This window comes from Loxodonta africana, chromosome 12 (assembly GCF_030014295.1).
Source record: "Loxodonta africana isolate mLoxAfr1 chromosome 12, mLoxAfr1.hap2, whole genome shotgun sequence".
NCBI classification, from domain to species: domain Eukaryota; kingdom Metazoa; phylum Chordata; class Mammalia; order Proboscidea; family Elephantidae; genus Loxodonta; species Loxodonta africana.
Genome location: NC_087353.1, coordinates 9,386,799 through 9,414,283, shown reverse-complemented (window position 1 = coordinate 9,414,283; position 27,485 = coordinate 9,386,799).

Below are 27,485 nucleotides of genomic sequence, written 5' to 3'. Positions count from 1 at the left end.
ATGGTTGTCCTTGAGTATCTGGAGTGCTCATAAGAAATCTGTTGCCAATACTATTGTCATTCATTTGTAGGTGATTCCGCCCCGTGTCGAACCAGAGGCCTTTAGGAGATATAATTTTATCATTATCTCCAGAAATTTCATAATTATGCATCATGTTCTGAGTTTCTTTGAGTAGTTGTGCTGGGCATGTGGTTATGTGCTGTTTGTTTGGAGACCCAAGCCCTCCATCTTCAGACACAGTGTTTTTTTCTTTAATATTTTGTGTTTTTCCTTTAACAGTTCTTCCCTTCAGTTGGTTCTGATAATGTTCCCTTTGTATTTTTCTTCTGTTTACCTTTCTTTTATACATCCTGTGAGTTAGTTGTCTTAATTTACTGATATGTACGTTGTCATATTTGTATTATTTTATTTCTGCAATCATAACTTTTCTCTCTTCTCCATAAAATTTTATTTTATTGGAGTTTCCAAAGAGATGGAAAGCAAAAGTGAGCAATAGGCCTGCCATATTTTCTAATGTTCTTTTTATTCCACAGGATCTTAATTTGACAAGATTGAGCTGATAATATTCAATTCATGCTGAATAATTATAACTTGTTTGTTGAAACGACTTTTATTTTACAATAAGCCCCTTCTTCTCCTATTAATGTCCATTGACCACCCCCTTCACTGTCGGACCCACCCTATTTAATGTGTATCTTTCCAATTCTCATCCTGTATGTGTATTTGGTTATATATTTATATCCTTGGAAATATATAGTGCTGTTATGTATGCGTTGTATTAACGGTATTTTAGAAAATGTAGAAAACATTCTGCTTCTAATGTTCTCCACCTTACTATGTTTTTGAGATCTTTTTTAATACAATATATAATCTTAATGCCTTATTTCAACTATTTCAATAGTATTCTATTATTTTATCTGTTTTCTCTAGAATAAATCCTTAACTCCTCTCTAACATTTTGCTACTGTAAGCAATACTATGATGAAAATAGTTTTACTCCATTTACTTGTGGATGTATGTGAGCTCATTTCAAATATGTTAATCAGCATTTACAAGTTACATAAAACTCATTCTTTCTGGATTTTATCACCTTTTCAGAAATTCAAATGCAGTCCTAGGACTGCATTTTGTTTTATAAACAAAATCTTTTGTTATCTCTGGAGATCTTTTGCCATTTGTGCCTTTCTTCCAAATTACAATATTTAGGATTTTGCCGAATGGAAATTTTGGTCATAAAACCAGTTGGTGTGTGACAAATATAAGGTAATAGAAATATCTTTTCAAATGCATTTTTATAGAAAGAAGGTATAGAGACTTAGCTTGGAGAAATATTTCCAGCTTTCCAGGAAAGAGTGTTAGAAAGTCGAACTATTAGCTCCTTTTCTCCAGATAGTCAGTGGTTTGTGTAATAAATAAATAAATCCAAACACTGAATTGTTCTTTTAAAACTTTGTGGAGTACTCTATCAGGGTTTATATTTAAAAATAGTACCAATGAAATAACTTGCAAGATGGTATGCCCTGGTAGCCAGGGCAGAGTTGAAGCCACACAGACCTTAAGTTATCACTAACATATACTAATTCTGGAAACCCTGGTGGCATAGTGGCTCAGAGCTAGGGCTGTTCACCAAAAATTTGGTAGTTTGAATCCACCAGGCACTACTTATAGAATGTATGGGGCATTTCTGCTCTGACCTATAGGGTCACTGTGAGTCGGAATCGGCTCATCTGCAATGGGTTTGGTTTTGGTTTTTGGATTCTGTTGGCAGGTTAAGACGTCCCAGTTCAAAACTAAGTTCTGCCTAGGTTCTTGCCTTCTCCTGACCAAGAACGACCAGGAGAGGCTCAGAAGTTCCACACGAACTAAGGTTCATTTTTATTAGTGGTCGAAAGAAAGCAGAGGCTCACAAGGGAGAGACAGAAATTGCCTTCCGCCTACGCTAGCCTCCAGTCTGCCTTCAACTAAGGACCTCCCAGGGTTTATAAAGGTTTTAGAGTGTGTGGGGGGGAGGGCGGGTATTATCTTTATTCATGAAATGGGAGGAGATTTCCACAGGAAGGGGAGGGATTATGAAAATCAGATGGGCGCGCAACCGGAACTCAAGCTGGACCCCGCCCAGGGCTGCCGGAACCAAGATGGCGTCCGTCATGAAGGCAGCTGGGTGTCCAATAGGACCCACTCAGAGGCGTCGTGCAAGCTGCACACCCGGCAGGGAACCTGAAAAACAACCCTGAGAAAGTTGCCATTTACCTGCTGCTGACAAAAAGTAAGACATGGCTATTTACTCAGAAGGGAAAACATTCTAACAACCCATAGGAGGGGAGGGGCGGTGAAGCTTGTGCGTAGGCTTCAATTGAGCCAGAGTTTATCTACCTCAGCCAGCCAGATTCCGTCTGCCTCAGTACTAGCTGTAGTAGCAATAGTAACGATAATAGTAATATTATTGGAAAATACCATTTTCTGAGATCTTACTGTATCATAGGAAAGGACCTAAATCTTCCATTTGGATTATCTCACTTTTTCTTCTCCATAACCCTGTGAGTACAATGCTGGCTTTACCCCCATTTTGCAGATGACCCAGTGGTTGGCTTTTTGGAAGTCACGGAGCTCATGAGAGGGTAGTGGGATTTGAACAGTGTCTGGATGCAGTCCCTGAGCTCCATGGCCACATTTATGTGCCTACTTAAAATGAAACAACTTAGTTTACTTCATTGAGCTTTGGATTCTAAAGCCAAAATAATAATGCCTATTTTGGAAAGTTATTATAATGACTAAATTGTAAAATGCCTGGTACTGTCTAGAATATGAAAGAAATTCAATAAACTTAGTTGTTAACTGTAAGTAATTATTAAAACTTTATCAGCTGTTATAAAAATTATTTATATTATAGACTTGATAGGCTCGCTATGAGTCAGAATCAACTCAAAGGCAATGGTTTTTTTTTTTTGAATCATAGACATTAAAATTTTCTGGCATGAACTCAGAAATGCTGTAACTTTCACATGCCTTTTTTCCCCCCAATAAAAATACATGTTTTCTTCATTAGAGAATGTGCTGTAAATTAAAAAAAAATAAATCTACAGTGCTGCTCAAAGTTCTGCTTTGCTTTTTATGGCCAATTCATTTCATTCTATAATATGATAATTTTGCTAATTTATATTTCAGTAAACTATAATAGGAAAACTCAATAAAAAAAAAAATCCTTTACTTCGGAGCAAATTAGGCTCTGCAATACAAATACACATTAGACCATATCCATTTGGGGCAAGATTCACAATCAGATTATCTTAATAGAAGTTCCAGGACTTTGTATTAGAGCCAATTCTAGTTAATTGAAAAGAATTCTGACACCGTGCAACTGTTTGTATATAAAGCCTACTTCTTTTGTAATTATAGATAAAAAATTCAGCCTATTCTAGAAGCCTGTATAAGTTTGTAAACAGAAAGCCTTCCCGTGAGTTTAACTTGGAAGTCTTTAGTGTTCTTTAATTGCCTGGTAATATTTTTAACCCTTATTTTTTAGTATAACCTTTTGTAAAATCAGTTATTTTCAGGTCTCCTCAGTTTAGATAGTGGAACAAAGAGAATAGGCTGAGTTGTATTTTTCTTGAGCTTCACCTTATCAAAAGGCGTGATTTTTCAAACCCTGGATGACTGTGAAGCACAATTATTTTTTAACATACTGTTTCCATGCTGGGTTTGAAAGGGCTAAGGTGAGAGGATGCAGAGTGCCATTTGGCAGCCCGAGATATTTAGTTGAGTTTAGTTTTGTTTTAACAATGGCCTTTGTGCTATTGAGAGAGCATAGAATATCTGGTTGTAGATTAACACACATAGCTTTGTCTTATAGGCAAATATCATACATGTTAGAAATAAATGAGGAAAAGGGACGTTTTACTTGAAAATATATGAATATAAAATTTTCAACATACTTTTTCTGAAATATGAGAATAGAAAATATGGGCTAACTTCAAGCTAATTTCAAGAGAAATATTCCTTTCCAGATAGCTAAAGTTATAGTTCCCTTCCTTATTCCTTAACCTTTTGTAAACATCTTTAGCCTAAACCAAAAACACCTGTTGCCATTGAGACACTTGCAACTAATAGCGACCCTATAGGACGAGTAGACCTGCCCCATAGGGATGCCAAAGAGCGGCTAGTGGATTCGCACTGCCAACCTCTTGGTTAGCAGCTGAGCTCTTAACCACTGCACCACCAGCTTATTAAAAATTATCTACTGTAAATTACAAACACACACACAACACACGCATGTGCGCACGCGCACACACGGAATCTGTTCTTTTCAACTTTGTATCTACCAGAGTACTTAGTTGAGCGCTTTACAATAAATCTCTGTTCAATTGAATAAAAAACATTCAAGGTGTTAGAGAACTGCCAAGTAAGTGAAAAATTATAGGACCCTGATATAGGAGAAGGAGCCCTGGTGGTGCAGTGGTTAAAGCGATTGACTGCTAATGGACTCTGCAGGAGAAAGATGTGGCAGTTGGCCTCCCTAGAGATTTACAGCCTTGCAATCTATGGAGTCACTAAGAGTCAGAATTGACTTGAAGGCACCGGGTTTTGTTTTTGGTTTTGGCACAGGAGAATGTGAACCTGGCAGAGTGGTTTAGCATTTGGCTTCTAACCAAAAATTTGGCAGTTGGAATCTACCAGCCGCTCCTTGGAAACCGTATGGGGCGGTTCTACTCGTCCTATAGGGTCGCTGTAGTTGGAGTCCACTGAAAGGCAGTGGGTTTAGTTTTTTTTTTTTAATTCCTGGATGGGTCTAGTGATTCTGAAATTGTTTGCTAAATGGGATGTAATGTGGTGCTTTTGGCAAAGTCACAGAACCAAGGGTACAAATATTTGATTTTGGGGCCTGCCAGGGCTCCCTAGGCTCAGTGTCAGAAAAGCAGAAGGCTATTCCCTAGAAATAGACTAGTCTTCCCAGTGGCAAAAGTCAAGTTTCAATTTTATCTCAGGAGTCTTGGTGGTACAGTGGTTAAGTGTTTGGCTTCTAACCAAAAGGTCATCAGTAGGAATCCACTGTCTGTTACTTGGAAACCGTACTGGGCAAGTTCTACTCTGCCCTGTAGAGTAGCTTTGATTTGGAATCCACTCCACTGCAGTGAGTGTTTGGGTATTTTGGTTTTTAGATATTTATTAGGATGCCTGAGATTTCTGATACCCTTAGATGAGTCATTACCCAAAAGAAACACTCAGTCCTCTCTGGAGGAATTTATTCCATTACTGGCAATATTAACTTAGCTCACTTGATCAACTTGGTTTCTGCCAGATTTTCCCACTGTAAAATTACTTCAAGCTATTTTCTTCCTCTTTTTGGTAAATAATAAGTATTTTATGGGGAAATATTTTGAGGCTATGTAAAATTCTATTATTCATCAAATTTTCACCTAGTAATTTCAGATTTCATTGGACACTGAAGAGGAAGGAAGAAAGCCTTTTTTAATTTCATTTCAAATGTTTACTTCTTCCAAAAAAGAAAATAATTTGTATTCATTGTGAATATGTTCTTAAATCACATAACAATAATAGCTAACACTTTCTAAAAGTTTAAGAAATTTTCAAAGCACTTCACATAAATTGACTCAGTTCACAAGACAATCATTTGGTGTGGGTCCTATTACTACTCTCATTTTTCAGAAACTATTACAGAGAAGTTGGTAACTTTTCCATGGTCATAGAAATAATAAGTGGGCAGATAAGGGGTTCAGACTTGAGTCCAGAATCCTTAAAAAACAGACAAGCAAAAATAACAAACATCAATCATAATTTACTTAAAAAGACAACACCAGTTGCTGCCATCTAGTCAATTCCAACCTCTTATGTGTCAGGGGGTGGAAATACTGGTGGAGTAGTGGTTAAGTGCAACGGCTGCTAACCAAAGGGTTGGCAGTTTGAATCTGCCAGGCGCTCCTTGGAAACTCTATGGGGGCAATTCTACTCTGTCCTGTAGGGTCGCTATGAGTCGGAATCGACTCAGTGGCACTAGGTTTGGTTTGGTATGTGTCAGGGGAGCATTGTTCTCCATAGGCTTTTCTTTCTTTCTTTTTTTTTTAATAATTTTTATTGTGCTTTAAATGAGAGTTTACAAATCAAGGTAGTCTCTCACACAAAAACCCATATACACCTTGCTACACACTCCCAATTACAGCCCGCTGTCTCCCTCCACTCTCTCTTTTCATGTCCATTTCGTCAGCTTCTAACCCCCTCTACCCTCTTATCTTCCCTCCAGGCAGGAGATGCCAACATAGTCTCAAGTGTCCACATGATCCAAGAAGCTCACTCCTCACCAGCATCCTTCTCCAACCCATTGTCCAGTCCAATCCATGTCTGAAGAGTTGGCTTCAGGAATGGTTCCTGTCCTGGGCCAACAGAAGGTCTGGGGGCCATGATCACTGGGGTCCTTCTAGTCTCAGTCAGACCATTAAGTCTGGTCTTATGAGAATTTGGGGTCTGCATCCCACTGCTTTCCTGCTCCCTCAGGGGTTCTCTGTTGTGTTCCCTGTCAGGGCAGTCATCTGTTGTAGCCAGGCACCAACTAGTTCTTCTGGTCTCAGTATGATGTAGTCTCTGGTTCATGTGGCCCTTTCTGTCTCTTGGGCTCGTAATTGCCTTGTGTCCTTGGTGTTCTTCATTCTCCTTTGATCCAGGTGTGTTGAGACCAATTGATGGATCTTAGATGGCTGCTTGCTAGCGTTTAAGACCCCAGATGCCACTCTTCAAAGTGGAATGCAGAATGTTTTCTTAATAGATTTTATTATTCCAATTGACTTAGATGTCCCCTGAAACCACGGTCCCCAGACCCCTGCCTCTGCTACGCTGGCCTTCGAAGCATTCAGTTTATTCCGGAAACTTCTTTGCTTCTGGTTTAGTCCAGTTGTGCTGACCTCCCCTGTATTGTGTGCTGTCTTTCCCTTCACCTAAAGTAGTTCCTATCTACTACCTAATTAGTGAATACCCCTCTCTCACCCTCCCCCCTTAACCTCCATCCCCCCTCTGGTAACCAGAAAAGAATGTTTTCTTCTCAGTTCCATAGGCTTTTCAATGGTTGATTTCGTTTTCATCTTTTTTGCTACTGTTAACAGTGCTGCGATGAACATAGGCGTGTGTATGCCTTTTCATGTCACTTCTATTAGTCTCCAGGGTCTATACCTAGGAGTGGGATTGCAGTGGATTAGAGTTCCAGTCTCACCACATCCTTACCAGCATATGTTGCTTTCTGATTTTTTTGATCAGTACCATTTTAGCAGGGGTAAGATGATATCTCATTGTAGTTTTGATATGCATTTCTCTGATGGCTAATGGTCATGAACATCTTTTCGTGTGGTTGCTGGTTGCTCGAATGTTCTCTTTGGTGAAGTGTCTGTTTATGTCCCTTGCCGTATTTCAGTTGGGTTGTCTTTTTTGTTTTTGAAGTTTTCTGTGTATTTTAGAGATTAGACACTTGTCAGATGTCATTTCTGAAGACTTTTTCTGAGTCTGTCTTTTTACTCTTTTGATAAAAATCTTTTGATGAGCATAGAATAATGGAACTCATTTGTTTTCAAAGTAAAAAAAGTCCTGGAAATCCTGACACAATTTGCTGATACTGTTCAGCTGTTCCCTAATTACTATTGATCCAAAAGCCTGTTCTTATGGGATCTGTTCATGGAAGTATCAACAGTTACTGGTACAGTCCTTTCCATAGCTGTAATGAGACTATTCTTCCTTATTGAAGACTACTTTCTAGCCTTCAGGCAAGCACGAGCCTTTGGACAAGAGTGGGATAAAAACAATAACTACCTGTTAATTATGACTGAATAGCTGTAGCTAATTTATTGTCATAACGACAATATTAGAATGGCCGAAAATAAGATCCTTCTTTGAGGGTAAAATATATAACTACTTCATAAAGACTCGATTATCTTTTATTGGTGAGATATGTAACTGTGGGTCAGAACATATTACATACAGTAGGAGCACTGACAGATCTTGAAGCCCTTACTGTAAAGTACATAAGCTCTGAAACATATCTGCGTTATTTTTTTAACCTGAGTAAAATTAGCCTAAGTCAGCTAGTTTCTCCTCTGAGTTGACATCTCTTCCCGGGTACTCTCACAATAGTGTCCAGCTGTTTAAGAAATATGCAACATAACAAGTAAACAGATTCTTTTTAGCATTCACCTCTTTATAAGGTGAAAGAACAAATCTTTGAGACATTTCAGCAGTCATCTGGAAATCTCAAAGATAGTTTAAGTGTAAAAGTCATCCTGAAAATTTTAATTTTTTGAATGGAGAGCATAATCTTGGGAATCAAACGAGTTAGAGGAGATTTAGTCTCTTAATGAAGACAAGAATACAGGTGCCTAAGAACAATGAAGGATTTCAGCTTAGTTACTGTTACGGAATGAATTTTGTACCCCCAAAATATGTGCTGTAAATCCTAACCTCTATGCCTGTGGTTACAGTACCACATTGTAACGGGTATCTTTGTTATGTTAATAAGGCACACTTTATATAGGGTGTATCTTGAGTCAATGGCTTTTAGGATATAAAAGAGATTAATTAAGTGAGCGGAGCAGAGAGAGGGGAGGAGAGACGCCAAGCACATGAAGATCGCTGAGGAGAGACAAGGGCCTTTCTCCAGAGCCGACAGAGAAAGCTTTCCCCTAGAGCTGTTAGACTTCTAGCCTTTTAAGCTGTGAGAAAATACATTTCTGTTTGTTGAAGTCATCCATTTGCAGTATTTGTTACAACAGCGCTAGATAATTAAGACAGTTACCTATTATTAATCAAAGCTACAATACATATTTTAAGTAGAAAACAGAAGGGAACACAATTGTAATGAACCTTGCTTCCCTCAGAAGTGAGAAACCCTGTATTTATTTTAACAATAAAATAAATTACACAATCAGTACATAGAAAGTTATTTTGGCGAGATACAGAATCTCTGCTATCTGGGTGGATTAAGCAGAAGGTAAACAATAATCTTTCTTTACCTGCAATAAAGAACAGACTGAATATTCTAGGACTCTCTTGCCATTTTTAACAGAGACAGTATCAATTTTGTATTAAGACAGTATTTGACTATAAAGAATTCATAGGATCTTTTTAAAAAATCTTATGAATAAATCTATTAAAACTGAGCCTGATTTGCCAGGACAGCACATTTCACTGCATCTTTAGAGGTTTATTATCTGCGGGAATTAGAATCCAAGGCAAATAAAATTTCCTTTTTCAAGATACCCTCATTCACATGTTGGATTAACCAGTAAGTTTAAACTTTAGGGCAAAAGTATTCTTTTTTTCCCTTAATAAACAAAATATCTCCTCGTTGTACTTCTTGACTATATTGCTTCTATTATAGTCTCAATCACCCACAATAATTAAAACTTTTAACCAAAACAAAACCCCGAGGAATCCTAGTATCAATTTGGCATACAGAACCAAGAGATAAATAATTTGAAATTCACTATCTCACTAAACCACTTTAGAAGATCAGCAAAGCTATGAGCCCAAATAACATGGTCCCTTCTGACTGAACACTTTTTTCATACCAGTTTACAATAGAAAAGGGAACACATTCATTAACTTCCTCCAAAATTATAGCCACTTTGTAACATATAAAAACAAGAGAAAACTCAATTATATTATTCCAAGGTCTTAAATTTAATAGTATTGACAGACTACAGGTCATAGACTACAGAACATAATTACTATTGATATGAAAGTGTTTTATCTGAATCATAATTAAATTTAATTGAAAATATAATTTTACATTTTTTACAATCTTAAAGATGATGTGGGTATACTGTTAGTTTATCTGATCTATAAATAAGTATAAAAAGTTCAGTAAATTTAAATTAATTAGACTCATGAGAAAACAATCCCAGATCTTTCAAATATTTAAATACAGAGTTGAAATGTATTTATTACACACTAATAAAATCAGGATAAGACATATGGATGTTTTAAAGTGAAAGTTACCAAGCCTGTCTCATTTGTCCAAGGATTCACTTTGTCTGAACTGGGTTTCTTAAAGAAAAAATTGCTTTTCAGCTAGCAATTTCTCTGAAAAACATTTTTTTTCTTAAAAGTCTAGCATATTTTAAGTGTTAGAAGTTCAGTTATTTTATTGGAGCTCAAGCAATATTAGATTTACATAAATATTATTCATCCATAAACCAATCAGAAAAGTGATATTTTATTTCAAGAGACTTCATAATTGAATTTATTAATACACCCAGGAGGTAGGAATATTTGATACCACACAATGACAGGTAAGGCTTTTGTTCAGTTACAGATATACAAAGATCTACAGAGAACCCGTGGCTTCAGTTTGTCACATTAAGACATGGGTTATGGAAAACACAGAAATACAAGAAGGAAAGACAGATCCAGACCTCAAAGAGCTCTTCTCTGTAAGAGTAGATATAAGGTATGTTCTTGCACAAGCTAACAAACAAAACTTGGCAAACCAATTTCCCTTTCACCTGAAAGGGATTTGATCCCTGTCTCAACTTGACGGACATAATCATAAAACAAAATCTCACTCATTGATGCCACCACTTGAGACTGACAGGTCAGTCATGCTCAGACCAGCACGAAATGTGGCCAAGAACCAGACTTAGAGACAAAAATACAGAGTGAGGCAAAAGAAAGTCAGCAAAGTAAAGTCTTATTCTTGGGATTCACTGCAGGAGCTAAAAACAAACAAAAAACTTGCGGAGCTTTGTCAAGTCTCTTGAGGTCCACTTCTTGGGCAGTGTGGTCTGTCCCTGGAAGGTGCGTCTACTTGGATCTCCAACCTGTGAAGCCATAATTTTCAAAAAGTGAAAAATGTGACTCTTATCCAAACATAAAATAAACCTATGTCAAAGATTAAATTAACACATTAACTGGGAACCAGCAAGAAGTTCGTTAAGTATATTAATTTGATCTTGTGTTTTTGTTTTAAAGATGAAACCATTTCTTTTAGAGCTAGGGGGAGCAGTCATGTCCTGAAGTCTCTACTCACATTTCTAATTGTTTTGCTTTCAATTGCTTTAATACTTCTTGTTCCCTATTTTCCTTATCTTTATCGTCACAAAGTTAAAACTAAACTACCAAACCAACAAAAAAATCAAAGAGTAGATATTATGAACATCCTCATGCCAATATGCAAAAAAAAAAAAAAAAAGTTGACATGGGAGACTTTCTAATACATACAACTTACCAAACGTGAAAGAAGAAACAAAAAATATGAATGTTCTAAGAACAGCAAAATAAATTAAATCCTATAATTGAATCTTTCCCAAAAAGAAAGTTCTAAACTCAATAGAGATTTACCTTTGAGTTTTATGAAAAATTACACAAGAGGGAAGACTCTCCGAGTAGTTACAATGGGAAGCAATAACTGGCAGGGGTTATATGAGAAACAAAAATCGTAGACCAATTTCAGTCATATACATAGGTACAAAAATCTAAACAAAAATATTAGAAACTCTGGCAGGACAACTGGGATGGTGTGAGAGACTCAGGGAAACCTCTTTCAACAGAGCCATCTACGAACCCGATCAAAATTAGGTGATTATGATAAAGACAAATACTTATTTAAGAAGCCTCTCTAAGAAGAAAATTATTGCTTTGTGAATGAGCTAATAGAGCTGATTTGCTTTCCTTAAATTGGGAAATTACTGATCTGAGTATCTGTAGTTTATTTCTACAAGAACTTTGAGTTTATCAGATTATTGTTCGGCTCTTAAAATGATAATAACAAATACTATTTTGAGAACTTAATGCTGCTAATTCTGAAAACAACTCTGTCAGGTAAGTATTTATCTCCATTTTATAGTTAAGGACACTGAAGCTTAGTGACAGTAAGTGATTCTCCCAAGGTTCTCTTGCTTGTGCATGACAGAGATAATCTTCAAAATCATATAAATCCGTATCCAAGGCCGAAGAACTTCCTTTTAGCTGCACATTAACATGAATTGGACAGAAGAAGATAATATTAGTGTTGCTAACTAGAAGATAATTGGTTCTTTTTTCTGAAAAATACTATTTTAGAAGTGAAAATGACTCTAAGGATTCTCTATCAAATGCTTGCGTTTTATGATTAAGTTCACAGTATTGGTTCATTACCCCCTAATACTGCAGTTCATCAGTATTAACTAACTAAAATGTAACTGTTCCCATTAGTAGCAATGTGATTAACCAAAATTGTCTTCACATCAGTGTGCCCCAGATGGCAACATGGGCATCAGTGACGCTGAGGCATGTTTTGCTATGATGGTCCAGTCCACAGTTCCATTGCCTAAAACAATTAATAGGCCAGTCCCTCAAAGTCCGCGTGTTCCAGAGCTTACATCCTCACATTTTCTGTTTTCATGACTCTGGGTTCTCGAATACTATGTGTTACCTGACAACACCCTACATAGAGATGTCACCTGTTAGAGTCTTTATATGAAAGTTTTTCACTTCAAATCCATTGTGCCTTGTTTTTAGGCTTTACTCAAAATCGAGAGGTACTATGGAGTCATGGGTTGGGCCACAAGGAGTCCCTGTGTGGCACAAATGGTTAAGCGCTCGACGACTAGCAGAAAGGTTGGTGCTTCAAACACACCCAGAAGTACCTTGGAAGACAGGTCTGGTGATCTGCTTGCAAAAGGTCACAGCCTTGAAAACCCTATGGAGCAGATCTACTCTGTACACATGGCGCTGCCATGAGTGGGAATTGACTCCATGGCAACTAAAAACAACAACAAGGGACTGGGCCACAGCATGGAACCTGCCATTTTCCACCATCTTACTGGTGATAACCACCCTCACAGATCTCTCTTCCTAATTCTTTTCCTCCCACTCTCTCAGAACAGTGTACAGCCTTCCCTGAGTTTCAAGTTTCATAAGATGCTCTATTTTTATGTGTGTGTATGCATGTGTGTGCATGTGTCTGTGTTCTGGGTGCTTGACATTTTACTGATGAAGAAACTGAACAAGGCAGAGAGAAGTGAGATGTAAACGTAGGCTGTCTGGTTGCAGAGCTGACACTCTTAACCAGTACACTGTACTGCCTTTCAAGGTTGAAGTATTCTTTCCACTTACTTAGCATCAGAGTAGTTTTGTCTTAAAATTCTATGATTTGCTGGTCACAACTGCTTAACTTTCGTATTCTGTATCCTTCACTAATGGAGCTCATCTAGCATTTATAGTCTCATTTTCAGTCTGTTAGCTTCATCCCTGAAGTTCTTCTGAGGGTAATTGAAGAGGAATAATTCTTGCTGTACTTTTGAAACACCTGTAGTTCAGGAGAAGACTACTGATAGGAGTTACGAGCAGAGATCAGGAGACATATGGACCCAAGATCCTCCACTTCTCTTCTCAGTGTGGCTTTAAGCAAGTTACTCACCTATGCTAACCCTCAATTTCCTCACATATAAAAGGATGACATTTTTCTCTACCTGTGAAGGTTGTTTTGAGGATTAAATGAAACAGGAAAAAGTACTCAGTTTGTGCTGTGCTCATGGTAAGTATTCAATAAATATTAGCTAGCAGTGTTAAAATAGGCATAGTAATTAGGCACAGTAGAAATCTGGTGATGTGATTACTTGTGTTAAGTCCTTCATGGGAACAAATATAAGAATCATGTAAACTATTAATTTTGTTGAGTTAATAGTCTAAATATTGAATTTTTAATTTAGTGCATAAAAGGATAGTCAAAAATATTAAATAGGAAAATTTAATTGTCTTAAATTATACAGTGTGTCTGGTAGATTAAAAAATAATTGACTCTAATGATAAAAAGTGTTTTATTAATCTCCCTCTTCTTTGACTTGAAATTATTTTAGTGACTGACATCGAGTTTAAATATTCTGAATTTAGGAGGTTTAGTATTAGTCGCGTGGTTTTAAGTCAGGAGAGGTGTTCATTAGGGTTGTATCCTTTCATCGTACCTATTCAATATGTATGATGTGGAAACAATCTAAGAAGCTGGACTATGTGAAGGAGAACACAGCATCAGGTTTGGAGGAAGACTCATTAACAACCTGCGTTATGCAGATGACATAACCTTGCTTGCTGAAAGCAAGGAAGACTTGAAGCACTTACAGATGAAGATCAAAGACCACAGTCTTCAGTATGGATTATACTTCAACATAAAGAAAACAAAAATCCTCACAACTGGACCAATAAGCAACATCATGATAAATGGAGAAAAGATTGAAGTTGTCAAGGATTTCATTTTGCTTGGATCCACAATCAACACCCATGGAAGCCACAGCCAAGAAGTCAAAAGACCCATTGCATTGGGCAAGTCTGCTGCAAAAGACCTCTTTAAAGTGTAAAAACAAAGATGTCACCTTAAAGACTAAAGTGCTCCTGACCCACGCTGTGGTGTTTTCATTCGCCTTGTACACATGTGGAAGCTGAATGATGAGTAAGGAAGACTGAAGAAGAATTGACGCCTTTGAATTGTGCTGTTGGAGAAGAATATTGAATATACTGTGGACTGCCAAAAGAACAAACAAAACTCTGTCTTGCAATAAGTACAACCAGAATGCTCCTTAGAGGCAAGGATGATGAGACTGAGTCTTACATACGTTGGACATGTTATCAGGAGGGATCAGTCCCTGGAGAAGGACATCATGCTTTGTAAAGTAGAGGGTCAGGAAAGGAGATAAGATGGATTGACACAGTGGTGCAACAGTGGTCCCAAGCATAATAAGGATTGTGAGGATGGTGCAGGACCAGGCAGTGTTTCATTCTGCTGTACATGGGATCACTATGAGTCAGAATCAACTCGACAGCACCTAACAACAGCAATAACAACAGTATTAGCTGCATGTACATTAATTACTAAGAAAAGTAAGCTTTTATTACTACTATAGAAGCTCATGAGGTGAGCAATTTTTGTAAGAAATCAAATTTTCAAACCTAATATTTTCTCAAAAATCAGTTGACAAATCTGCGTGCTTATTACACTGTTCAAGTTCATATCCCTGCTTACTGTTCATGTATAAGCTCACTGTGAATAAGCATACGTATGAAAATTAGTAACAACCAGAGATGGTGACACACTGCGCCAATCAGTGCTGTGTTGTAGATGTTTCCAAAGTATGAGACATCAACCATTTCCTCAAAAAAATTATTGGTAAGAAAACAAATCTTAAGGACATGAAATGATTTTAAAATAGAACAAGTCTTAAGTTTTGTGAGAATTCCAAGGAGAGCAGTGTCTTGATTTGAGTACTGTCAGAAGCATACTCTAAGAATTTGAGTGTAAGTAGTTTATTAGGGAGGTGATCCAGGGAAACACTTGTAGGGGAGTGGAGAGCGAGAGGGATAGGATAGAAGCCAATAAAAGCTGTAATAGCAAACAAGTTACCGCTGTGGAGAATCAAGCTGAGTCCCACTGGAGAACTCTGCCATCTCATGTACAATTATACCTTGGAACGTCGACATGTGCTTTTGGGAAAATTCACTCTCAGGCACTTGTGACTTGCCCAGCGTGGAGGCCGAGCATGCTTCTAGGGTCAGAAAAATACGTTCAGGCAGAGTTTGGGTGTTCCAGTGGGTAACCCTTGGTGTAGGGAGCCTGGTAGCGCAGTGGTTAAGGACTTGGCTGGATGCTAATTGAAAGGTCGGCAGTTCCAACCCACCAGCCACTCCATGGGAGAAAGATGTGGCAGTCTGCTTCCACAAAAATTACAACCTTGGAAACCCTATGGGGCAGGTCTGCTCTGACCTATAGGGTTGCTGTGAGTCAGAATCAACTTGACGGCAATGAGTTTGGTGGGTTTGGAACTCTTGGTGTGTAGTGATAACTGTTGAAAGGGTATGAGTGGAACATTGAAGATGCCTGCTTCAAGTAATGAGGCTAAGTCTGAAGAATAAGAGAAGTCATTAAAAAAAAAAAAAAGATTTGTATTCAAAAGGTAGATGGCATTTTTAGGCTGAGCAAAGGGACAGGGGAGCATAGCTTCTATTACATACATTACTATAAATACATAGCCTTCTGTGATCTTTCTCAGACTTGCTGTCTCCTTCTTTTGAGTTCTAGAACTCTAAAAAAAAACTTTATTACTTTTCTAAGAATTTCTGTATTCTGAAGTTATATTCCTGCTAAATCAAAATGATCACTTTTCACCCTCAAATTCTGACAATCACAATGTCAGTTTAGTAAGGGATTCTATTGTATTAACGGCTAACTAATATTAATGGCTAACTAAAAAGGTAAAGATGGCACCTTGAGAACTAAGGTGCGCCTAACCCAAGCCATGGTGTTTTCAGTTGCCTCATATGTATGCGAAAGCTAGATAATGATAAGGAATACTAAAGAAGAATTGATGCCTTTGACTTGTGGTGTTGGTGAAGAATATTGAATATACCATGGACTGCCAAAAGAACGAACAAATCTGTCTTGGAAGAAGTACAGCCAGAATGCTCCTTAGAGGCAAGGATGGGAAGACCGCGTCTTACATACTTTGGACATGTTATCAGGAGGGATCAGTCCCTGGAGAAGGACATCATGCTTGGCAGAGTGCAGGGTCAGCTGATAAGAGGAAGACTTTCAACGAGGCAGATTGACACAGTGGCTGCAACAGTGGGCTCAAGCATAACAAGGAATGTAAGGATGGCGCAGGACCGGGCAGTGTTTCGTTCTGTTGTGCGTAGGGTCACTATAAGTCGGAACCGACTCGATGGCACCTAACAACAGCAACAATAAGGTAAGTAATCTAATTTTTGGAACAGCATGAGATTTTAATTAACTTGAAATGATTATTTAAATATAATAAAGAGGTCGATATTGTTTTATCTTTATTCTTGCTTTATATGTGAATTTAAATGTAGACAAAGATTAGAGACTGTGCTACCCTTCACATTTTACGTATGAGTGCTCACTGATGCTGAAAATGTAAGTTACCGCTTTGCTCAAAAAGGGCCACGTTGAGAAGCTGAGTAGTAGAAGGCTGTTTTGACCCTGAACAAAATAATCCAGACTTATATCACATTCAAAGGTATCACTTATGTATGAATAAATTGTCACAGGGGGCAGAAAGCCTTATCCATGGCCACAGAGAAAGATAATTGTAGAGACAATAGAAATAAAAGGTTTCAGTCACTGAAGATGAACAAATTGATTATCTGATCTTGTCCATATTTCACCAGAGACTGCTAACTCAGGAGTAAAGCCACTCCAGAAGTCCACCTTTCAGCCAAAGATTGGACAGGCCTATAAAACAAACACTAACATGCTTGAGGAACTTGCTTCTTAGTTCAGTCAAGTATAGGAGACCAAATGGGCAACAGACAGGCAAAACCTGTCCAAAAGCAAAGACGAGAAGGCAGGAAGTTTCAGGAAAACTTCAGAAATGGACATGAAGAACCCATAGTGTAAAGGAAAAGGGGAGAGTGCTGACTTATTGTGGAGATTGCAACTAATGTCACAAAACAATTTGACTATAAATTTTTGAATGAGAAACTAATTTGCATTGTAAACTTTTACCTAAAACACAATAAAATTAAAAAAAAAATCAGCCATTGAAAACCCTGTGTAGCACAGTTCTACTCTGACACATGGGTTGCTAAGAGTTGGAATTGACTTGATGGCAGTTGGTTTTATACATGTACATTATATATATGGGTACATTATATGTAAATATACATACATATGTACATTAATATATGTGTGTACATTGTATGTACATATATGTACATTAATATATGTGTATATTATATATACATAAACATGTACAATAATATGTATATATATCTTGAAAAAATTTTTAATAACGCACATGTCAATATTATATACTTTTAATAATGTGCAGCAAAGCCTCACCCTAGAGAATGTGATAGATTTATTACTTTAAAAATTATTTTTTATTTTTTGTTTTTCAGAATATGCACCAATTCAGCAATTTCTGCATGTACAGTTCAGTGACATTGATTACATTCTTTGAGTTGTGTACCCATTCTCACCCTCCTTTTCTGAAATATTCCCCCCATTAACATAAACTCACTGCCCCCTAAGTTTCCTACCTAGTTTTTTGAGTTGCAATTGTTAATTTGATCTCATATAGACAGTTGTTAAAAGAGTACGATGCACAAGGCAGCCATTCTTTACTAGCTAAGCTACACTATTGTTTGGTTTTAAGAAGACTTCAGGTAGTATTTGCGGTTTACAGTTTAAAGATTTTCTCGGGGCAGTAGTTTTGGGGGCTTATCCAGCTTCCATGGCTCCAGAAAGTCTGGAATTCATGAGAATTGAAATTCTGTTCTGCATTTTCTCCCTTTTGATCAGGATTCTTCTATAGAATCTTTGATCAGAATGTCCAGTGATGACAGCCAGGCACCACCATCCAGTTCTCGTGGTCTCATGACAAAGGAGGCAGCTGTTCATGGAGGCAGTTAGCCGCACGTTTCACTTCCTTCTCTTGTTCCCTTCTTCTGTTGCTCCAGGGAAATAGAGACCAGTTATTGTACCTTGGGTGGCTGCTTGCAAGCTTTTATGACCCCAGGAACTACTCAACGAACTAGCAGGTACAACATAAGTACTAAACATGTTCTTAGGCCAGTTACCTGGAGTATTCCATGAAACCATGACCCTAAACCTCCATGGAGCCCTGGTGGCACAGTGGTACTTTTTTGTACTTGTTGTAAATATATCTATCACAAGACTTTGCCAGTTCAACTTTTTACAGTTGTACAGCTATTGACAGTAATTACGTTAATGAGGTATGCAACCCTACTTTTACACAATGTGAATTTTTCCGTCACTGTAAACCAAACTTCAGTGCTCTATAAGTAATAACTTTCCCCCTTCTCCCCTGCTCTTTTGCCCCGGGGCCCACTAATAAACTTTGTTTTTTTTTATCTCAGTCAAACTAGCGGGAGTGAAATGGTATCTCATTGTGGTTTTGATTTGCATCTCTTGGGTGAAAAATTTTTATAACCTTTTATACCCATAACTTTTTGTACTTTTCTGCTTTGTACGTTTCATGACAAAATGACAGATTTGTCCATATAGAAATTCTTAGTGAACAAGATTGACGGAAACAAGACCCTTTGTTGGACAAAGGAGAAATGGAATCACAGGAAGGAAGACTATGTTTTTTTTTTCTGGCTTTTAAGTTTTGGGATGGAAAAATGTAATTGTGTTTTGGTGGAGTTTAGCCTGTGTTTCAGTCATATCACACTGCACCAAACTTTATGGAGCTGAAAAGGAGTGAGTTTTCTTTTATCATCTCTGAGTTGCAGGAGGTCTAAAGAGTGAGATGAGCACTTTCATCACTTCTAAAAGTCTCACTGATGCTGAAAATATGATACTTTGGATAGAGATGGCCACATTTAAGATACCAAAAGGGAAGGAGAAACTTCGACTCTGCAAAAATGACTTTGGCTTACTTCATCTCTTATAACTATTGTTAATTTTGTTACAGAGTGTGGAGGTGGTCATCAGCTTACTTATGATGACACATCACTTTATTTTCCTATCATGTAGACCATTATGGAAAAACATCCTGAAAAAGGCATATGGATCCCTCCAATGGTAGCAATCAAAAATCCATTGTGATAATCAATAGCCATGTAGTTCACCCTGATGATAGGGTTCCTTTTCAAATTCACTGTTACTTAGCTGTTTTTTTGAAATTTGAGCTTGTCAGGAACTAAACTTTGAAATCCTGAACTGGAGTAACTAGAGGAGCAAGACCTTGGCCTGCAGTGCACTGTGAAGCGTTTTCTTGATTAGAGCGTACAGTGAGCACAGGTTTCCAAATGGTTAGAGCAATTTTTCTAGTTCAGTTGTTATAGTTTTCCAAACGATTGAATTTAAAGTAGACCTTACCCAGAACTGACAACAGTTTTCAGGCTTTTTGGTAACAGTTGTTGTTGTTAGGTGCCCTCGAGTCGGTTCCAACTCATAGTGACCCTATGCACAACAGAACGAAATGCTGCCCAGTCCTGCGCCATCCTTACAGTTGTTGTTATGCTTGAGGTCATTGTTGCAGCCACTGTGTCAATCCACCTCCTTGAGGGTCTTCCTCTTTTCCACTGACCCTGTACTCTGCCAAGCATGATGTCCTTCTCCAGGGACTTATCCCTCCTGATAACATGTCCAAAGTATGTAAGACGCGGTCTTTCCATCCTTGCTTCTAAGGAGCATTCTGGTTATACTTCTAAGACAGATTTGTTCGTTCTTTTGGCAGTCCATAGTATATTCAATATTCTTCGCCAACACCACGATTCAAAGGTGTCAGCTCTTCTTCGGTCTTCCTTTTTCATTGTCCAGCTTTGACACGCATATGATGCGATTGAAAATACCATGGCTTGGGCCAGGTGCACCTTAGTCTTCAGGGTGACATCTTTGCTCTTCAACACTTTGAAGAGGTCCTTCGCAGCAGATTTGTCCAATGCAATGCGTCTTTTGATTTCTCGACTACTGCTTCCACGGCTGTTGATTGTGGATCCAAGTAAAATGAAATTCTTGACAACTTCAGTCTTTTCTCCATTTATCATGATGTTGCTCATTGGTCCAGTTGTGAGGATTTTTGTTTTCTTTATGTTGAGTTGTAATCCATAATATAGTCTTTGATCTTCATTAGTAAGTGCTTCAAGTCCTCTTCACTTTCAGCAAGCAAGGTTATGTCATCTGCATAATGCAGGTTGTTAATGAGTCTTCCTCCAATCCTGATGCCCGTTCTTCTTCATGTAGTCCAGCTTCTCAGATTATTTGTTCAGCATACAAATTAAATAAGTATGGTGAAAGAATACAACCCTGATGCACTCCTTTCCTGGCTTTAAACCAATCAGTATCCCCTTGTTCTGTCTGAACAACTGCCCATTGATCTATGTAAAGGTTCCTCATGAGTACAATTAAGTGTTCTGGAATGAATTCCCATTCTTCACAATGTTATCCATAATTTGTTATGATCCACACAGTTGGATGCCTTTGCATAGTCAATAAAACACAGGTAAACATCCTTCTGGTATTCTCTGCTTTCAGCCAGGATCCATCTGACATCAGCAATGATATCCCTGGCTCCATGTCCTCTTCTGAAACTGGCCTGAATTTCTGGCAGTTGTTCCCTGTCGATATACTACTGCAGCCGTTTTTGAATGATCTTCAGGAGAATTTTGCTTGCGTGTGAAATTAATGATATTGTTCTATAATTTCCACATTTAGTTGGATCACCTTTCTTGGGAATAGGCATAAATATGGATTTCTTCCGATCGGTTGGCCAGGAAGCTGTCTTCCATATTTCTTGGCATACACGAATGAGTACCTCCAGCACTTCATCTGTTTGTTGAAACATCTCAGTTGATATTGCATCAATTCCTGGAGCCTTGTTTTTCGCCAGTGCCTTTAGAGCAGCTTGGACTTCTTCCTTCAGTACCATTGGTTCGTGATCATATGCCATCTCTTGAAATAGTTGAATATCGACTAACTCTTTTTGGTATAATGACTCTGTGTATTCCTTCCATCTTCTATTGATGCTTCCTGTGTCATTTAATATTTTCCCCATGGAATCCTTCAGTATTGCAACTTGAGGCTTGAATTTTTTCTTCAGTTCTTTCAGCTTGAGAAACACCGAGCGTGTTCTTCCCTTTTGGTTTTCCATCTCCTGCTCTTTGCACATGTCATTATAATACATTATTTTGTCTTCTCGAGAGGCCCTTTGAAATCTTCTGTTCAGTTCTTTTACTTCATCAATTCTTCCTTTTGCTTTAGCTGCTTGATGCTCAAGAGTAAGTTTCAGAGTCTCCTCTGACATCCATCTTGGTCTTTTCTTTCTTTCCTGTCTTTTCAGTGACCTCTTGCTTTCTTCATGGATGGTGTCCTTGATGTCATTCCACAACTTGTCTGGTCTTCGGTCACTAGTGTTCAGTGCGTCAAATCTATTCTTGAGATGGTCTCTAAATTCAGGTGGGATGTATAGTCCAGGTCATATTTTGGCTCTCGTGGACTTGCTCTGATTTTCTTCAGTTTCAGCTTGAACTTGCATATGAGCAATTGATGGTCTGTTCCACAGTCGGCCCGGCCCTGTTCTGACTGATGATACTGAGCTTTTCCATCGTCTCTTTCCACCGATATATCAATTTGATTTCTGTGTGTTCCATCTGGTGAGGTCCATGTGTATAGTTGCTGTTTATGTTGGTGAAAGAAGGTATTTGCAATGAAGAAGTCGTTGGTCTTGCAAAATTCTATCATTCGATCTCTGGCATTGTTTCTGTCACCACGGCCATATTTTTCAACTACTGATCCTTCTTCTTTGTTTCCAACTTTTGCATTAAAATCACCAGTAATTATCAATGCATCTTGATTGAATGTTCAGTCAATTTCAGACTGTAGCAGCTGATAAAAATCTTCTATTTCTTCTTCTTTGGCCCTAGTGGTTGGTGCGTAAATTTGAATAATAGTTGTATTAACTGGTCTTCCTTGTAGGCGTATGGATGTTATCCTATCACTGACAGCGTTGTACTTCAGGATAGATCTTGAAACGTTCTTTTTGTTGATGAATGCAACACCATTCCTCTTTGAGTTGTCATTCCCAGAATAGTAGACTATATGATTGTCCGATTCAAAATGGCCAATACCAGTCTATTTCAGCTCACTAATGCCTAGGATATCAATGTTTATGTGTTCCATTTCATTTTTGACAGTTTCCAATTTTCTTAGATTCATACTTCGTACATTCCAGGTTTCAATTATTAATGGATGTTTGCAGCTGTTTCTTCTCATTTTGAGTCATGCCACATCAACAAATGAAGGTCCCGAAAGCTTTACTCCATCCACTCTACTTTGAGGAGGCAGCTCTTCCCAGTCATCTTTTGAGTGCCTTCCAACCTGGGGGGCTCATCTTTCAGCACTGTATCAGACAGTGTTCCCCTGCTATTCCTAAGGTTTTCACTGGCTAATGCTTTTCAGAAGTAGACTGCCGGGTCCTTCTTCCTAGTCTGTCTTAGTCTGGAAACTCAGCTGAAACCTGTCCTCCATGGGTGACCCTGCTGGTATCTGAATACCGGTGGCACAGCTTCCAGCATCACAAAAGTCCCCACAGTACGACAAACTGACAGACACATCGGTAACAGTGGACCTTCCCAATTTGGGAGTTTATTTTATTTTTTGGGAAGAATTATGGACTGCTGATTTAATTCATATTTTATTTAGTAGCAACAGAAAAAGCAGATTTCCTGTGCTCATTGAATTACTACTGAAATGTTCAGATTAACATTTTAGATATGAGAAAAGGCTGCTCTATTATTGTTTTTAGGTGGCTTAATTATGGATCCTTTGCTTGTTTTGGGACAACTTAAGGACAGTTCTTCGTTTTTCAGGTAATAACTTTAAGTGTAGTTCCTGAGGTTAAGCTAATTCTACAGAGCGAGAACTTTCCCTAACCTTAGCTTTTATTTTCTTGATGCTTTGACGTCTGTTTTTATTATCACGTTCTGTTGTTGTTTACCTCATCACTGCCATTTTGACCTTTTCCATTTGTCAGAAATGGTCTTTATGATAGTATTCCTATACCAAGTATTTTATTTCAACATCAATGTTGTAACCAGTTTCTTTAATTTCACTTTATGGCGATAAGGTAACTGTTTCAGAGAGATTGTTTTGCTTATATTTACTACTACAGAATGTTAGGGAAATGTTCCCAAAGCTAAAAAGAACCCTGTAGATTTCAGCCAACTGACCTGAAATTTATCTGGCTTTATGGAAATGTCAACAATTCTCCATCAGTCTAACCTCACGGAAACAGAAGTTCAGTCTCATTACTAGCTATGACTTTACTACAAATGCTATGTATAGTTCTGTTTGAAAATTATTAGCACTTAAGCAGAGGAATCAATGTGAATTTGTCACTTTGGTTTAATGCAGATATCAACAAAAAATACAAACATAAAAGCTGTACTATTAGAAAATGTCAAATTTAGGAGCACACACATATACAAAACTGTTTCAAGTATGCTATCTCGTTACATATTTCTAGCAGCTTTCAGAGATAGGCAGTAAAGGCAAATAGAAAACACATGGAATGCTAAGAACACAAGTCCTGAGGGATGAGAGACCATGGCAGTTAGCCAGCAAACACTGAATTATAATTTAACATGTTTATTGCTTTCTAAAATCCATCTAAAATAGTATTATCAATTTCCTTCTTTCTGGTCTAATTCTTTGATAGGAACAAGTGGTTGGAAATATGTTGGAGAGATATCTGAACTGGAAGTGGTAGTTGAAGGGATTAATCTACTGTCCACATAGGCAGTGGAGTAGGGCTGCTGCATACAGACACACTTTAGATATCCAACCAAGCCCAAATTGATTGCCCTCAAGTCGTTTCCAACTTATAATGACTCTATAGGACTGAGTAGAACTGCCCAGAGGGTTTCCAAGGAGCAGCTGGTGGATTTGAATTGCTGACCTTTTGGTTAGCAGCCAGGCTCTTAACCACTGTGCCACCAGAGACCAAAATGCCTCCAGACATTTTATTGGGATGAGAGGGCATCTCCTTGAAGGAGATCTCAGTATTTTTCTCCAGGTCCTTTGGGGGGCATGCAGAAGACCATTTTAGCTTAAAACCCAAACCCATTGCCATTAAGTCAATTTCAACTCCTAGCGACCTTATAAGACAGAGTAGAACCACCTGCATAGAGTTTCCAAGGAGTGCCTGGTGGATTCCAACTGCTGACCTTTTAGTTAGCAGCCATAGCACTTAAACACTACGCTGCTGGGTTTCTGTTTTAAGGGACTCAAACAAAAAAACCCAAGGGACTCAAGGTATGCACAATTCCTTGAGAATCCGGAGAACTGAGTTAACCTATTTGAGCTGGGCTGTAATTGCTCATTTATGTGTTGATTCCTCATGGAACTCTCAGTCTTTGAGGTCTTATAACTCATTTATCCATCTTTATAGTCTTATTAATTAGCACATGCCTAAAAACAGAAAAAAAATTTACAGGATATTTGTTAAATAAGTAAACAGAAAGGGTTTCTTTCTCTTCTGTACATTTATAAGGCAGGTTGCTAAATTTTGTTGAACTGTGAGCACTGAAATAAAAGAAAATGTTTAGAAGAATCCGAAACTGAAATGGCAATGCTAAAAAAATACTTTAATTCATCCCATGTTTTGGAAGTACTGACCGTGTGCTAGGCACTGTTTTTGTCGGTATGTATGTAATGGAAAGCAAGACTGCTTTGTAAACCTGCTCTGAGAGAGCTTACAGTGTAGCCACAGTGCTGTTCTGTGAGGATGGTTTATCTGCAGCAGATGGAGGTGAGATCAGGACCACAGAAACGAGCAGTGTATTATTTGCAGCATTTTAGTGCCTTGAAGACAATCCCAAGCCCTTGCAAACTCAGACTAGGGTATCTTTTCAAAAATATTTGGATGCGGGAGGCGGGGCCAAGATGGTGGACTAGGTAGATGCTACCTCGGATCCCTCTTGCAACAAAGACTCAGAAAAACAAGTGAATCAATCACGTACATAACAATCTACGAACCCTGAAAAACAAACACAGATTTAGAGACGGAAAACGAACAAATATGGGGAAGCAGCGACTGTTTTCGGAGCCTGGAGCCAGCGTCCCAGTCAGGTAACCTTGGCGCCCGATTTGGGGCAGGGCCCAGGGGGGAGACGGCGCAAACAGGGGCCCAGCCCTACCCCCCTGAACTCACCCCGGGAGGGGGCCCAGCTGGTTCGCGCGGGCGGCGTGGCAATGCAGCCAGTTCCAGAAGTCCCCGGGAGGCAGTGACTGGTCTTGGAGCTGGGAGAGCAGCGTCCCAGCCGGGGAATCATGCCGCCGGGCATTTGACTGGGCACTGTCACGGAACGAGGATGGGGAGCTGCTCCACTCCCCTGAACTAACCCCGGAAGGGGGCCCACCTGCTTCGCGGGTGCGGCGCGGTGACGCAGCTGGCGGGAGGAGAAGTCCCCGGGAGGCTGCGACTGATTTTGGAGCCGGGAGTAAAGCGTTCCAGCAGGGGAACCTTGACGCTAGGGTTTGGACTGGCAGCGGAGGATCTGACCGTGACTTCACCGGGCCAGACCCCCGGGAGCAATCTCCACACAGCCAGCACACATAGGTGACACGCCCCTCGGGAATCTCAGATATAATAGTCATTCCAAGCAAGACAAGCAACTCTGGCTATATTCTGAGGTGCTACTCTCCTATCTCTCTGATCCCTCCCCCACCCTCCCCAGGCGGCCTCATTAACATTGGAATTGCCTGAGCCAGAGGGAGAACGGCTTCGACTCCACGGCGGCTTTGCTCCCCTCCACCCCCCTTTTTTTTTCTTTCTTTTGGTCTTTTCTTAACCCACTCTTCGGCCTGAGAGAAGGAAAAAAAAAAACCTCAGGGACCAAAAATCCACCCCTAATTGGACTAAAAACACAGAACCAGCTACAGCCAAGCATATATGATCCAAATCTCAGACTTTCATCCTTACACGGAACAAGGTGGCAGTTATAATCCAAAGGCAATTCTGATAGGGATCTGACTGCATTTTTTTTTTAGTGGATTTTCTGGAAAAACTAGTTTCCCAGTGATGGCTCGGAGACAACAATCCATATCAAACCACATAAAGAAGCAGACCATGACAGCTTCTATAACCCCCCAAACAAAAGAATCAAAATCTTTGCCAAATGAAGATACGATCCTGGAATTATCAGATACAGAATATAAAAAACTAATTTACAGAATGCTTCAAGACATCACAAACGAAATAAGGCAAACGGCAGAAAAAGCCAAGGAACACACTGATAAAACTGTTGAAGAACTCAAAAAGATTATTCAAGAACATAGTGGAAAAATTAATAAGTTGCAAGAATCCATAGAGAGACAGCATGTAGAAATCCAAAAGATTAACAAAATTACAGAATTAGACAATGCAATAGGAAGTCAGAAGAGCAGACTTGAGCAATTAGAATGCAGACTGGGACATCTGGAGGACCAGGGAATCAACACCAACATAGCTGAAAAAAAATCAGATAAAAGAATTAAAAAAAATGAAGAAACCCTAGGAATCATGTGGGACTCTATCAAGAAGGATAACTTGCGTGTGATTGGAGTCTCAGAACAGGGAGGGAAGACAGAAAAATCAGAGAAAATAGTTGAAGAACTCCTGACACAAAACTTCCCTTACATCATGAAAGACGAAAGGATATCTATAAAAGATGCTCATTGAACCCCATTTAAGATTGATCCAAAAAGAAAAACACCAAGACATATTATCATCAAACTCGCCAAAACCAAAGATAAACAGAAAATTTTAAAAGCAGCCAGGGAGAAAAGAAAGGTTTCCTTCAAGGGAGAATCAGTAAGAATAAGTTCAGACTACTCAGCAGAAACCATGCAGGCAAGAAGGGAATGGGACGACATATACAGAGCACTGAAGGAGAAAAACTGCCAGCCAAGGATCATCTATCCAGCAAAACTCTCTGTGAAATATGAAGGCGAAATTAAGATATTTACAGATAAACACAAGTTTAGAGAATTTGCA